The sequence below is a fragment of the Thermobia domestica genome, chromosome 2 (genome assembly GCF_964235325.1).
Source record: "Thermobia domestica chromosome 2, izTheDome1.hap1.1, whole genome shotgun sequence".
Lineage (NCBI taxonomy): Eukaryota > Metazoa > Arthropoda > Insecta > Zygentoma > Lepismatidae > Thermobia > Thermobia domestica.
Genome location: NC_137455.1, coordinates 52687304 through 52700398, shown reverse-complemented (window position 1 = coordinate 52700398; position 13095 = coordinate 52687304). Strand labels below are relative to the sequence as shown.

The window sequence follows — 13095 nt, the reverse complement described above, 5'->3', positions numbered from 1 at the left end:
ACCGGTAAGGAACTTGTTTGTGACAAAGACAAAGCTAAAAAAACTGTGATAACTAAATGGAACAGGTGTTGAGCACTGTTCGAGAATAGCGTTCTTGTATTTGACAACAATCAAGCAATTCATGCTGGATTTTGTTTGACCATTAGCTTTAGCACTGTCTATGCTATCTTAAATTAATGCGACCTAAACATGATTTATAAATGTAGTAGGCCTATTCAAATAAGTCAGACAAACACCGTGTGCGTGGGTTTTCTCGGGGTTCTCCCGTTTCATCCCACTTTGTTCATTCCACCATTTCATTCATTACTCATCATCACCGTCTCTTTAGCCTAACCGGCATAACCCTGGGACGTAAAACTCAAAGATTTCATTTCATTTTTTTTTTTCAAATAAGTCAGTTTAGTAAATTTAACTACCATCATCATTAAGTCTATTTCCAACAAGAAATATTTATTTTAAATAACACAGTTATGATAGAGTTTGCCACCCTGTGCAAATGCATGTGTCGCACATATGGTAAAGACGGCCCTGTCTGCTATACTGGTGTAGATTAGTAATGCAACCAATTTTCATTGCATTATCTCCATGCGAAGCGAAGTTATGAATGTTCGAAAATTAAATAAAAAAGTTGTAGTTGCTTCGTGTAAATAGACACGCAGTGTGCTCACCTCTGCCTCCGAGTGAGCGAGAACTTGGTTTACTCCAGGTGTCCAAACTGGTTCAGGAGAGGAAATGAACCTATTTCCTGTCAGGAAACGAAATGAAAATATACGAAACGCAACTTCACCACGTCCAGCTATGTTGAGTGACATTCTTCCTACGTTTTTCCTCGGTCCTCAAAACCAAGCGAGTGCTGGAATGGATTCTTTCATTATTGGCTTTAGTGCCTTGCTACCGTATTTCCATTTGTGAGTTGTTTACGGCGTTATTATATGTAATAGTATTTAGTTATTATATGTATGTTCAGTACAAGTGACAAAATGTATAATAGATCTATATTTACAGTTCTTGCACACACAGAATATTAACAAAGGGGAGAGGATTCAAGAACCCAAGATGATATTGCGAATATTTTAAATAATAATAAATGCATTTAAATGTGTAATATTATGTGTATACCTTATATCAATGGTTTCAAACTTGGAGGAAGAGAACATGACGAGCGAGCTACTGAACTACATTCGAAATCTAATCTTATGACCTTTTCACACGAGGCTACTGAGTTGCGCCACCGCTTGTGAAGCATTGCTTTAAATTTGAGCTTTGGTGCGGGGCAACTGCAGTTGCTTCCACTAAAACAGTTGCCGCTACCGTTTGCTCGAGCGCAACCGTCTCGAGCAACTCTCAGAGTCCGCCACTCGTGAAGAAGCACAGTCTTAAATGGAAAAATTCGTACGGTCGACTGCAGTTTCCACCACCGCACAAGTTGCCAGTGTATAGTTTTTTTTTAAAAAAAAAACAAAAAAACATAAACGTAGTTGGGTTATGATCAGAGACGAAAACTTCACAATCTTTATCGCTTAAAATTTAAATTATTTTACACCATGTACTGGTGTTCTCGACTCTCTTAAAACAATATATATATATTAAAATGGGGCATTATTTCTGTGATTTACGCATAAGATACCAAGAACAGATTGTTGCCTGCTTCTTTATATTACTATCATCTTCCAAATTACTTTTATAATCCTGATCTTTCTGTAACGTGAAACGTGCCCATGGGATCTAACTAGTCGTCTATTATGTTTTGTTCTTTGTGTTAATAATCATCCGGTTTCCATCCATCCGTATTTGCCAAAAGAAGCATATCTGGACCTAATATTATTATTATTCAATCACTTACGAAAGAAGTAAATGAGAGAAATATGTTGTTAACAAAACCAAACATACATCGAAGGGATTCCTCGCAGCTAAGTGGCTAGAACTGATTCCCCGCGATAGGTACTGTGGTTTGAAAAATGAAGTGAAATCTTTCAGTTCAACAAACAGGATGGCTCAGTGGTAGAGCGGTTAGTTCTGGTTCGTGTGGTCCCTAGTTCGATCCCCGATCAAGTAAGTTTGTGGTGAACAACATCGTGTCCGTTCAGAGGCGTCATTTCAGACTTCGCTTGGGAGAGGCAAGAGCACCACTGACATAAGAATCTCACGTTTTGTACTAGTGTATTAGGAGACAATCTACTAAAGCATATGCACTCCTCAAACTCTTGGGGGGGCAATTGCCCCCTTCTGCCCTCCCTAAATGACGCCCCTGTGACCGTTAGGCTGAGGGGGACGATGATTAAAGCAAATGAATGATAATGGAAGAATTAGAGTAGAATGAGAATGTGGGAGGAAATGGGTACCCGAGAAAACCCACGGACATGATGTTGTCCACCACAAACTTACTTGATCGGGGATCGAACTAGGGACCACACGAACCAGAACTAACCGCTCTACCACTGAGCCATCCTGCCCTCCTACTGTGGTTTGGATTAAGTGGCTACAAAACAGAAAACTAAAGAATTCCTAGTATTAATTTCTAATGTTGAACGAACTAAAGCCTGTGACAAACATCTTGGCATTTCAGCTAAACGAATAAAACGCAAGCTCTGACGCGACGTTGCCGAGTGCTAAGGGCTGTGGCTATGGCTAAGCAGACGAACTATAGCGCGATCAGGTGGCAGAGGATAGACCTTGATGTGTACAAAATAAATGTGGCAATACCGCTGGCCTCTCATTTGCTAGCAGCATTTAAAGGGAACTGGGAGCGCTTCCTTCAAATGCCAAGATGTTTGTCACGCCGTTTAGCTCTGGCAGTGCACAGTTTCTCACAAGAAACTATTATATTTGGTGAAATGAGTCGAAGCGATAACCGATGGTTTACAACTATTGCCACTTACCTACACTAAAGGTACTTAACTGTTACAATAATAATCATCGAACACTATCAAGAAGAAAATGATAACAAATAGGAAAGAATCAACTCATAATAATAACAAAGTTGAAAATTGAGAAAGATGAAATCTAATCGTTTTTAAATACTAGAAAATTGTCTGCTAACCAAGCAGTATATTTACGCAAGTTTATTAATACTGAACCCAGTGGCGGCCGATGGGTTGTGATTTCGGGTGTTGCAGTACGAACGATCGGAGACAGAAGACATAAAGTGGACTCATTGACCAATCAGCATAACTTTATATGCAAATGCTATGTGACATGTGAAATTAAATAAAATTTTGTTTTTTAAAAAATAAAAAAATGCAGAACAATTTATCCGATTAATCACCTTATTTAATTAGTAAGTCCATTCTGCTCTCTTTGATTGGTGGGGTGCTGACTGCCACGGGTGCTGACTGCCACAGCCAATTATTGGTGCTGATTGCCACGACTGGCGCTAATTGCCAATATCAAGGTGCTGACTGCCACGATGGCGTGCTGACTGCCACGAGCCTGAGAGAAAGTTGCTAGGCGTAACATTACCGGATGCCAAGAAGCATGAAAGAAATTAGGTCCTTAGGATCGTGTTGTTCACACCAACACCTAACAAAGGTAAATAGGTCCCTGTATGTACACTCATGTCCAAAATTATTGTCACATGATTATAAATATGTTGTTCTAGTAATATAATTTGATAACGAAATCGCCCGGTATTTCTTATAATGTTAGTATGTGTATAATCGGCAAAGACAAGTATGTGGTAAATTTCATGTCAAAAGAGCAGTAAATAAGAACAATAAAACGAAAATAAAATTTTCTTGTCCATTTAGTTACATTTTATTTTACTCATTATGATTTTCGTATTTATAATTTTTTTCCTATGAAATTTATCACAAATATAAGTTTCCTGATTATACACATAATATAAGTTTTAAAAGTACTCTGCAAAATTATCAAATTATATTCTTACAAGAAGACAGTTATAGATATGCGACAATAATTTTGGACATGAGTGTACTTTCAGTTTTGTCAGGGAGCGGTGCGTACAAAATTGGTACGATTTATGTATTCTCACTTGAACTCTCTATGTCAGCATGAACTGTACAGCTGCGCAAATTGTTTTGAGCAGCTCTTGAAAGTTCCATCAAAAAAGCACTGCTGGCTGTACCTCACAAGGGAAGTTCAGGACAAAGCACTCGCCTGCAGAGAAATTAAGCATGCCATTTGAAGTTCCAATTTATGCTGATTATAACAAGCTAATAAAATTCCTGTACGGTTGAGAACGGTTCGAGATATTCAACTTGGAAGTTTATATGAGAAAATGAGGATATACGCATTTATACGCGTTAAGTACAACATAATTAGTAACGAATATTGACATACGAATTGAAAGCTATCGGAAGTAACAGAAAAAAAGTGTTTCGCAATAACTAACGGGTTTGTTAGATACAATTAGTCATTACATTGTTCACAATAATCATAGGTTGTTAGAGATGAAAATTGATCACTGTTGTTCTTCTGTTTTATGAATAAATGACGCAGGCAAAATACTCCCTTGCACCATGAACATTTTAGATGTGCAATTGTGTTGCATCCGTCAAGAGAACAGTTCGGAGAACTAAAGCAAAAAGCAAATTCGACAAGTGATTCAAAAGTTATAGGCCTATAATTTGTTCGTAACCTGCCTTGCAGAACGCAAACTGAAACAATTCTATGTATCGCGGTGATCGGAAGTGATTCGTATGGACACGAACTTTATTTGATTATTTCGTTGGTACATTATAACGTCCAGATGAAGAAAATTCATACTATGTACAAATCTCCTGCTATAATCTTTGATTGATCGGAATCAAAACACATCAAGTGGTTGCACAAATCGTGTGCAATTCTTTGGTATCTTCTCAACCATTAGGTCTTTGCCATCCGTCATGCAACCTATAATGGACAATTTGTCTGCGAATGGACCCCAGCGATCAAGCAATAGCAATTTCAAACCATCAGGCTTCGCCATGGGTGAGAATACTTAACGCATTGAAACGTGTATCCACTCATTTTCTCATATAAATTTCCAAGCTGAATATCTCGAACAGTTGTCAACGTACAGGAGTTTTATTACCTGTTGTAATCAGCATGAATTGGTCCTTCAAATGACATGCCTATTTCTCTGCAGGCGAGTGCTTCTCTCAAACTTCCCTTGTCAGCTGGCTTCAGACCATCATATCCATTAAATAATACAATAAAACAATTAATATAAACAATGAAATGTGCAAATTGTACATATAACAGAAAAGACAAATCCTTTATAAACATCCAAGTGTATGTCGTTCCACTTAGTGAGCAACTTTGTAACTTATAGGATGCCACATAGATTTGCTGTGATGATTACTAAATTAATCCCTACTAAATTAATTAATAATCATAAATTTAGTATGAGGGATTAATTCCTCTCTTTCCAAATACAGTTTCTCCCAGGCTCGTGGCAGTCAGCACGCCGTCGTGGCAGTCAGCACCTTCATATTTGCAATCAGCGACAGTCGTGGCAGTCAGCACCAATAATTGGCTGTGGCAGTCAGCACCCGTGGCAGTCAGCACCTATCCCTTTGATTGGAGCAAATCTGCCTGTACATGCTGGTTGAACTCTGGTATTCTTATTGTCAGGTCTTTTTCAATGGAAAGCATAACCAATGGTGATTACCTTTCTTGGAACATTCAATCCCTTGAAAGTGTGAATTCTTTAGCTTCTTTTGCTGACGCCATAGGTACAGTTAATATTAATTTCAGAAGCTTTGTAGATTCACTAAATAATTTTTCTAGATTATTGCGAACAATTCATTCTAGCAAACTCAGTCCCTGACAGTGTTCCGAATTTCCCTTCAGCAAATCAGCATAGACTGAAGAGAGCTCGTACCTGAGATTAGTATTATAAAAAAATGTACATTGAACACACTTTATTCACAGTTTATCTAGGAAAATTTAAAACAAATTGTGGAAATATATCTAGTGCAAACAACATTACTGCCATATGATGTCCTGTAAATTTAAACCAGATTTTTTTTTCGAACACTCTCCTGAATTGCCCTTTGTTTGTTTTGTCTAAGCCTTAATTACAAGTTTTTCCTCAGTTAAAAGCTGGGTACTTCTTTGTAAGTTATTTACAGAAGTCATGGTATACAATTCATTCAGAATTTTTAGATTATTTACAGAATTAAAGCACACACAATAAAATTAAATCTAATAACTAATAACCAAAACAGCTGATACAAAAGAAGTACTGGTATATGAATTGCGAATGTCACATATTCATACATCAACACACACATGTGTGTAAAAGAAAAAAACTACATTCCAAATCATCTCCTTGGTTGTTACGCAATGCACGATGAACACAATATACTTCCACATGAGGCGAAACAATGCTTATTAATGTCATACATTCTGGAAAGTAAACCTTGAGACTCGCCAGATGTAGGATCATCATATAACAGAAACCATAAGCAAAGAGCGTCAAAACAAACAGCATTGCCAGTTCTACACCCAGAAATTTTAGCTAGGAGGGGTCCAAAGTATTTGAGGGAGGTCCAATACGTCTACGTAAAATCGAACCTGTTTTATACTTCACCCGAAAAGACGATAAGTAATTCTTAATTACTGTCACCTACATTTTTAGAAGAAAGGATAGAACGATTATTTTTATAAGAAAAGAAAGAGTACATGATGAGGCGTAAAATAAAATATTTAGCCTACATCAATCATTTCTCTGTTAAACAAGTATAGTTCGTTAGGAAAGTCTACAAATGTTTCGAAATTTTTGGTAGGTCCGGACCCGGTGGACCTCTCTCATGGCTACGCCCCTGAGCATTGATAACTAGTCCCAAATTCAATGTGGCATTCCCCATCATACAGTTTTATGTGGAAATTATCAAGAGTATAAAATATACTTATTTTATAAAAGAAATATGTATATACTAAAATACTATCCACAGAGGGGGGGTTTGCAGTGGCGGATCCAGTGGGCGATCGCCCCTCCCAAGAAAAGGAAACTTTCTTTTTTATATATATAAATAAAAACAATCCCAGAGTTTGAAGCTTTTAAAAGTAACTCTAAGTAGTAGTATGACAACCCACCGCCCCCCAGAAGTCGGTCCTGGATCCTCCCCTGGGGGATTGTATATATTGACTTACTAATATTTGGTTCATAAACAACTGTAGAAGAAGCCTTCATTATCTAAATAAGATAAGAATTAACTTGTAGCTGCGGGTCTACTTTCATTTGTTTTCTACTCTACTACATATTTTCTTTCTTATTTTGTAATTCTGCAATCACTTTTTTTTTTAATTATCATTATATTGATTTCCTTCAGTATTAGTCCCGTAATTTAACAATATGAATGCATAAAAACAAATTCCATTTATTAATTGGTACCGGTACTGAAATAAAATTCAAAAATCTTATTTAGCGTGAAAAACCTTCTCGTTCACTGGAAACTGTGCTGTGTTGCAGAAGCACTGCAACGACCAGAGCCTTTAATTTCTGAGATAAGGAAATAGAGACTTAACATTCGCTCCAATTGCCGCGCTGAAGGAATCTGGTCGTTGTATGCTCGCTGCAACGCAATATAAATTAAAGACTCTGTGTTTGTTTTTCGCTTTCTAAAACGGATTAACGGAACGGAGTTACAGAAGTAAAAAATATGTTATTTAAAGTATATGTGGGAGTATTAGAAAGTATTTTTTCTGTTCTTTACTACTATTGCTAATAATATTTTTTTTCTTGAAATACTTTGGTCGTTACGCAACGCTGCAACACTAACATTAGCCGCCACTGTGAACCTACTATAATCGAAATGTTTTCGAGAGAAGAATGCGTAGGTGAACAGCAGTAAATCATATACCAGATATACATAGATACTTATCTATTTAATAGAAACACGTAACATATCTGGGTTGGCAAGAGTCAGGCGGCAACCGTAGTAACCTACTTTAGTACTTTGTAGTAAAGTTTATTATAATTAGGAGCATGGCGCGACTGTACTTGATAGTATCTTCGTTGTAAAATGTTTGATTATGCAGTTTGGCAATAGTCAGGAACAGAAAACGGTGTGGTAAAAATGTCAGACAAAGGTTTTGTAACCTTATCGATCCAATCAGCTTTACTTATCCATCAGCGCATTGTTCATGCGTCCTGTTCACTTCTTTGTAATGTCAGCTATGATCCAGTTTTACAAGAGTACTTAATAAACTTAACAAGAAGATTAAATAGGCCTGTATGAGCTCCAGTGTGCAGAATGAACTAACGGAACACACACAAGGTGTATTATCTCAGATAGCTAAGCTAAGTAAAATTATCATTACTATGAGATTAAAGCAAATTAGAACAGAAACGGAATGAAGTTGAACACCTCCTCTGTCTCGCCCAATCTCCGGACCTGAACATAACTGAACATCAGTGGTCCGTTTAGAGACACGAATACTTCACATATTTCCGCCTCCTTCCCTCACGGAACTGATTGAACGCACTGCACGCAGAATGGTGTAACATTACACTTAATACCATTCAGATGCTGTATTACTCCATTCCACATCGCCTCCGAGTTAGTCTCAGGGCGAAAGGTTGTCCAACACCATAAAATATTACTGTTTCCATGAAATTGATAGGTTACTGTAAATACTCACAAAGCAAGGAGAAGCGAGTATTATCTGCAAGATGTGAGGAAAAATAACTTGGAAAATAGGAGAATTGATATTTCAGTAGACGAAACTGATTTCAATTTATTTGCACAGTGTTCATAATATATTCACAATTATTCAGGTGAAATTTCAATTGATTACTGTTTATATAGAAGAGAAAATAGTCATAGTCCACTTCACGTATATTTGGTATTCGAAAACAAAGGAAATCATTTTAATATTATTTATGGTTTGTTCGTGATTGTTCACTTAAATTTTCGTTTACTCATGACTTGCTTACGATGTGCACAAAACAAGCTTTGTACTCCGAATTTTATGTCCTGTACCTAGCAGAATTCATACTCGGAAATAAATAAAATAGTAAAAAAAAAAAAAAAAATCATTTTTTCGTTGTTTATTATGATTGTTTCCACAAATGTCTTGATTGTATACCTTATCTTAACGATTTATACAGAAAGAAAATTTTCCTTCCTTCCAACCTCATGCAACATACTCAACCCCTTACTGCATGCCGTGCCATATATGGCACATTCTCCTTTTTCACTTTAGCTTTTGTGTGATTTATCAAAGGCGCCAAATGACTGTTTTCGTCTGCTATGTGAGATATTGCCGTGTATGAATAAGAGATTTTGGTGTCATCTGGCATGTTCTTTGTGAGTTGTATTTGGCGGTTAAACGTTGACATGTGGTTTTAGCGAAGCAGTGGATTTTTGTCAGTGATTTTTTTTTTTTTTTTCGAAACATTGTGCTCACTTTTCCCAATGAACTCAGAATATAGTATAGATATAGTAGCCTTATAGATTAGATTCTATCCGCTATGCTTATAGTATAGCATAGATATTACTGCATGAAGTGATATATATAGCAAGATCCATTCGGTGCACACTTCTAGGAAAGTTTACCTTACTGCATAGTGTGTCATATATGACACGTATTTATTTCTCGTCGGAATTAAGTGAAAAATCTAAAAATTCAAGTTTTAATTCATTTTTCAAGTTCCCATATGAGGATTTCCAATACTGATTATTTTTTCGCTAAACGGAAATGTCATGTAGAAAAGGATTAAAAAGAAAAAAAAAAGTAAATAAAATAAAATTAAAATAATTTGGTGTTGAAAACCAAAAGTGTGGTATCGAATTTGGCTTTCCCAAGAATGTGTGAAGTAGGATTAATTTCCATTCTCCAACTAACCGATGAATGAAGTAGGTACGTAGGAAACAGTTCTTGTGAAACTCAAATTATTGTGTATATCTCCCTACGGGTCTAATGGCTAGTGCGTACCTTTGGTGTACGGGGCCCCGGGTTCGATTCTTGCTAGAAAAATGTTGAATTTTAAAGACATTATAGTGGTTCGGATTCCACTTTAAACTGTAGGAGCATGTCTCATAGGTCTGTAACCAGCCCAAAAATATAGGGGGGGGGGCGGTTGAAGTTAGGGGGGTCCGATTCAACATATTATAGTTCATTTGCGAGCCTACCGTTAAAATTATAGGGGACAGTAAAAATTTAGGGGTGGCTCGACTCGCCCTAGGCGCCCGTGGATACTGGCCTGATGTCTCATACAGCGTCGGTACTGAATGAGAAGCCAAAAACCAACCAATCTATCAAATTATATTGTAATAAATGAAATCTTGACTTTTATGTCCCACGGTTATGCCGGTTAGGCTAAAGGAGAAATATTGTAATAAAATAGAGAAAGTATCATACTGTACATATTCCAATTAGTGAATAATAACACAAAATAGTGGGATATTCTGTTAACACCAGTTCTGTTATATACAAATGGTGTTACATAAACCAGTTGAGACGTTACAATTGCATGAGTACTAGCCAGGGTACACCCACGAGGGTGAGGTCCGGACCCCCTCCTCCCAAAACTTTCTAACTCAACATACTACATTTGTAGACGTTCTGAATAAAAATACATTTCTTTAACAGGGAAATGATTAGTGTAGCATGAAAATTCACTTGTAAGCCCTACTCTTTCTATTATAAAAACAATCTAGTTCTATCGTTTTTTGTTTTTTGTTTTTTTTTTTTCCTTGAAAATTAGGTGCAAGTGTTTTACAACTACTTATCGCGTTTTCGGGTGCAGGTTCGACGTTGTGGCTTGTACATTGGAACTCCCCCCAAAAAACTTGGACCACTTACAACAAAATTTCTTGCTGCGCGCATTGTTACAAATTGAGTATATCTACACAGCAACCCTTCCCCCCGATGGGAAACCATTGAAGGAGTGACGGTGGTTCGTATTCCACTTTAAACTGTAGGGCCATGTCTCATTTATAACCTAGGTGTACAAAAGAAAGGGGTGCCCACATGTAGGTTTTTAGGTCGAAGGTTGCGCCCATGAGATGTTTGAGGGAACATACAGTATGTTTTCATTCAAAATGACACAATTGAATTTTAATTACATCACAATGATGCTTTTAAGGATGGCAAAAAGTTCTGAAATTGAATAAAATTTATATAGTCTGCAAAGCAAGTTACCTTGGTTTTGTCACAACCTACTCCAGTTTTATTTACTACTTGTTTTTTAGGGCGGGAAGTAAATTTCGAAGGATTGCTCCCAAAGACTTGGTGGGGGACACCTCTGAGCAAAATGGGCTCTCAATTTCAGGTAACAGTAACAGCAACGATAGGCGCGCACCCAGAAATTTTTGTTGGGGAGGATACTACAAGTCATTACGTATATCTCTACATAGTATTGAACGGATATTCTTCTGCACCCGTTGTAAAATACTTTCACCTTTATTTTCAGAAAAAAAATGATAGATTGTTTTTATAAAAGAGTACAGAAGTGTAAGATCAAATAAGTGTTTATGCTACATCAGTATTTGACTCAGAAAGTGTAAAAATGTATGTTGAGTTACGAAGTTTTGGGGGTGTCCAGACCCGGTGGATATTTATTCTTCTTATATGAAAAAAAAAATAGTGATTTTGAATATAAACTATACAAACAACTTTAATAAAACATGTTTGAGCTGAGCGATGTGGTTCGTACTCTGTGCAACACGTTTTATATGCTTGCTCGGTCAAACTTTGACAATCCTTCATATATTTTTTAAAAGTTGTTATTGCTTTCTGTAATTCTCAGTAGCATTGTCCAGGAGCCAAGCCGACAAATTAAATTTTCTCTCGTCTTGTCACGGATTTTTTTTTTTTTTTTTGACGTCTCGTTTGGTTTCAGTTCTCGAAAAACTTTTCTTGTCTCGTCTCGAACTTTTTCTGGTCTCGTTTGCCAAATTTATGTGCAAAATTTATGTCCTGATTTTTTTTTTTTTAATTTCAACTAGGAAGCTATTAGAATCCTACCAGGTCACGAGAGATCGCGAAGCGTGTGATATAACAACCACAGATGGCATGGGTCAATGAAAAATTGACCCATGACTCACTAACCCACCATCCACCGTGACCCACTCTGAACCACTTTGAATCACCAGCCACCAAAACCCATCACATCCTGTTGACCCACGACCCACTGACTCACTCCACCCAGGTCCGTATCCAGAGGTTCTAGGGGGGCTGGGCCCCCTAAATTTTTGCTGCTCCCCCTAAAATTTTCACGGTAGGCTTGCAAATAAACTATAATATGGTTGGATCGGGCCCCCACTAACTTCAGCTGCCCCTGACCCCTACATTTTTGGGCTAACTACCGGCCTGACTCCATCTCTGATAACATTTAAACACATTTATTATTGGAGTATATTGTGTAACGACTTGCGTATCTTTAAACGTTAATAAATTCCCTTCATTATGTTCGTACAATTACATTATCAACTAATAAATTGTGTTCTAAGAATAATGTAAACACTGTTTGAGACCTAATACGAAACTTGTGAAATTTCCCGTCTCGTCTAGATTAGGTGGGAAACACTAATTCTCACAAATAAAAATTTCTCCAATGTGACTTCCGTCAAGTGCCGTTACTGAATGAAACGAATCAGCGTTTTCCGCAAAGCAGAAGGAAAACTTATGAAAATTAAGAGACATGCGGATTCCTAGAATGTTTTGCTCATGCGTGTTTAATATGTTGATGAAGACATCTCTGCAAGGCCATTAGAAAAGAAAGAAAAAAAGAAGGAGAGACATGTCTAAAATAAACTTGTTACAAGGACTTGACATGACGTACAACGCCATTATATCTTGTAAACTAGAAAAACTCGAGGGGGCTGACTTGACTCATCCTTCCTTCCGGTACGGCCTTGTGTTTCAGAGAGAAGAAAGTCGAAAAGAGTGGAGCGTTGAGAATTTAGTACACGTCGTTCGTGAATTACGGTGGATGTTTCTCATAATGTGTGGTTGTAAGGCGGCAAGTTTATACGCAGGTAACTTAGTTTTTATTAACGGAACCATGAAATAGAATAGCATATCTTAGGACCTTATTCTGTATCAGGCTTTGCAAATATTAACAAGAATTACGCAACACAAAATGAACAAAAATCAGTTATAACTGATCCTTTTATGTCGCAAACTAAAACGCATATTTTA

At 37.1% G+C, this 13095-nt stretch overlaps 1 protein-coding gene across 2 annotated transcripts in view; it reads left to right on the top strand.

The window, feature by feature from the left end:
- The window catches only part of LOC145672130 (sodium- and chloride-dependent glycine transporter 1-like), a 102329-nt gene that overhangs the window by 6673 nt on the left and 82561 nt on the right, over positions 1 to 13095 (top strand). Inside the window, exon 1 of one of the 2 annotated variants that reach the window (XM_081741445.1) lies at positions 12801 to 12932. The exons of the other annotated variant lie outside the window; for it this stretch is intronic. The gene's annotated coding sequence lies outside the window, so the exon portion shown is untranslated. Of the gene's footprint in view, positions 1 to 12800; positions 12933 to 13095 lie in introns of those variants that run through there. 2 annotated transcript variants of the gene reach the window in all.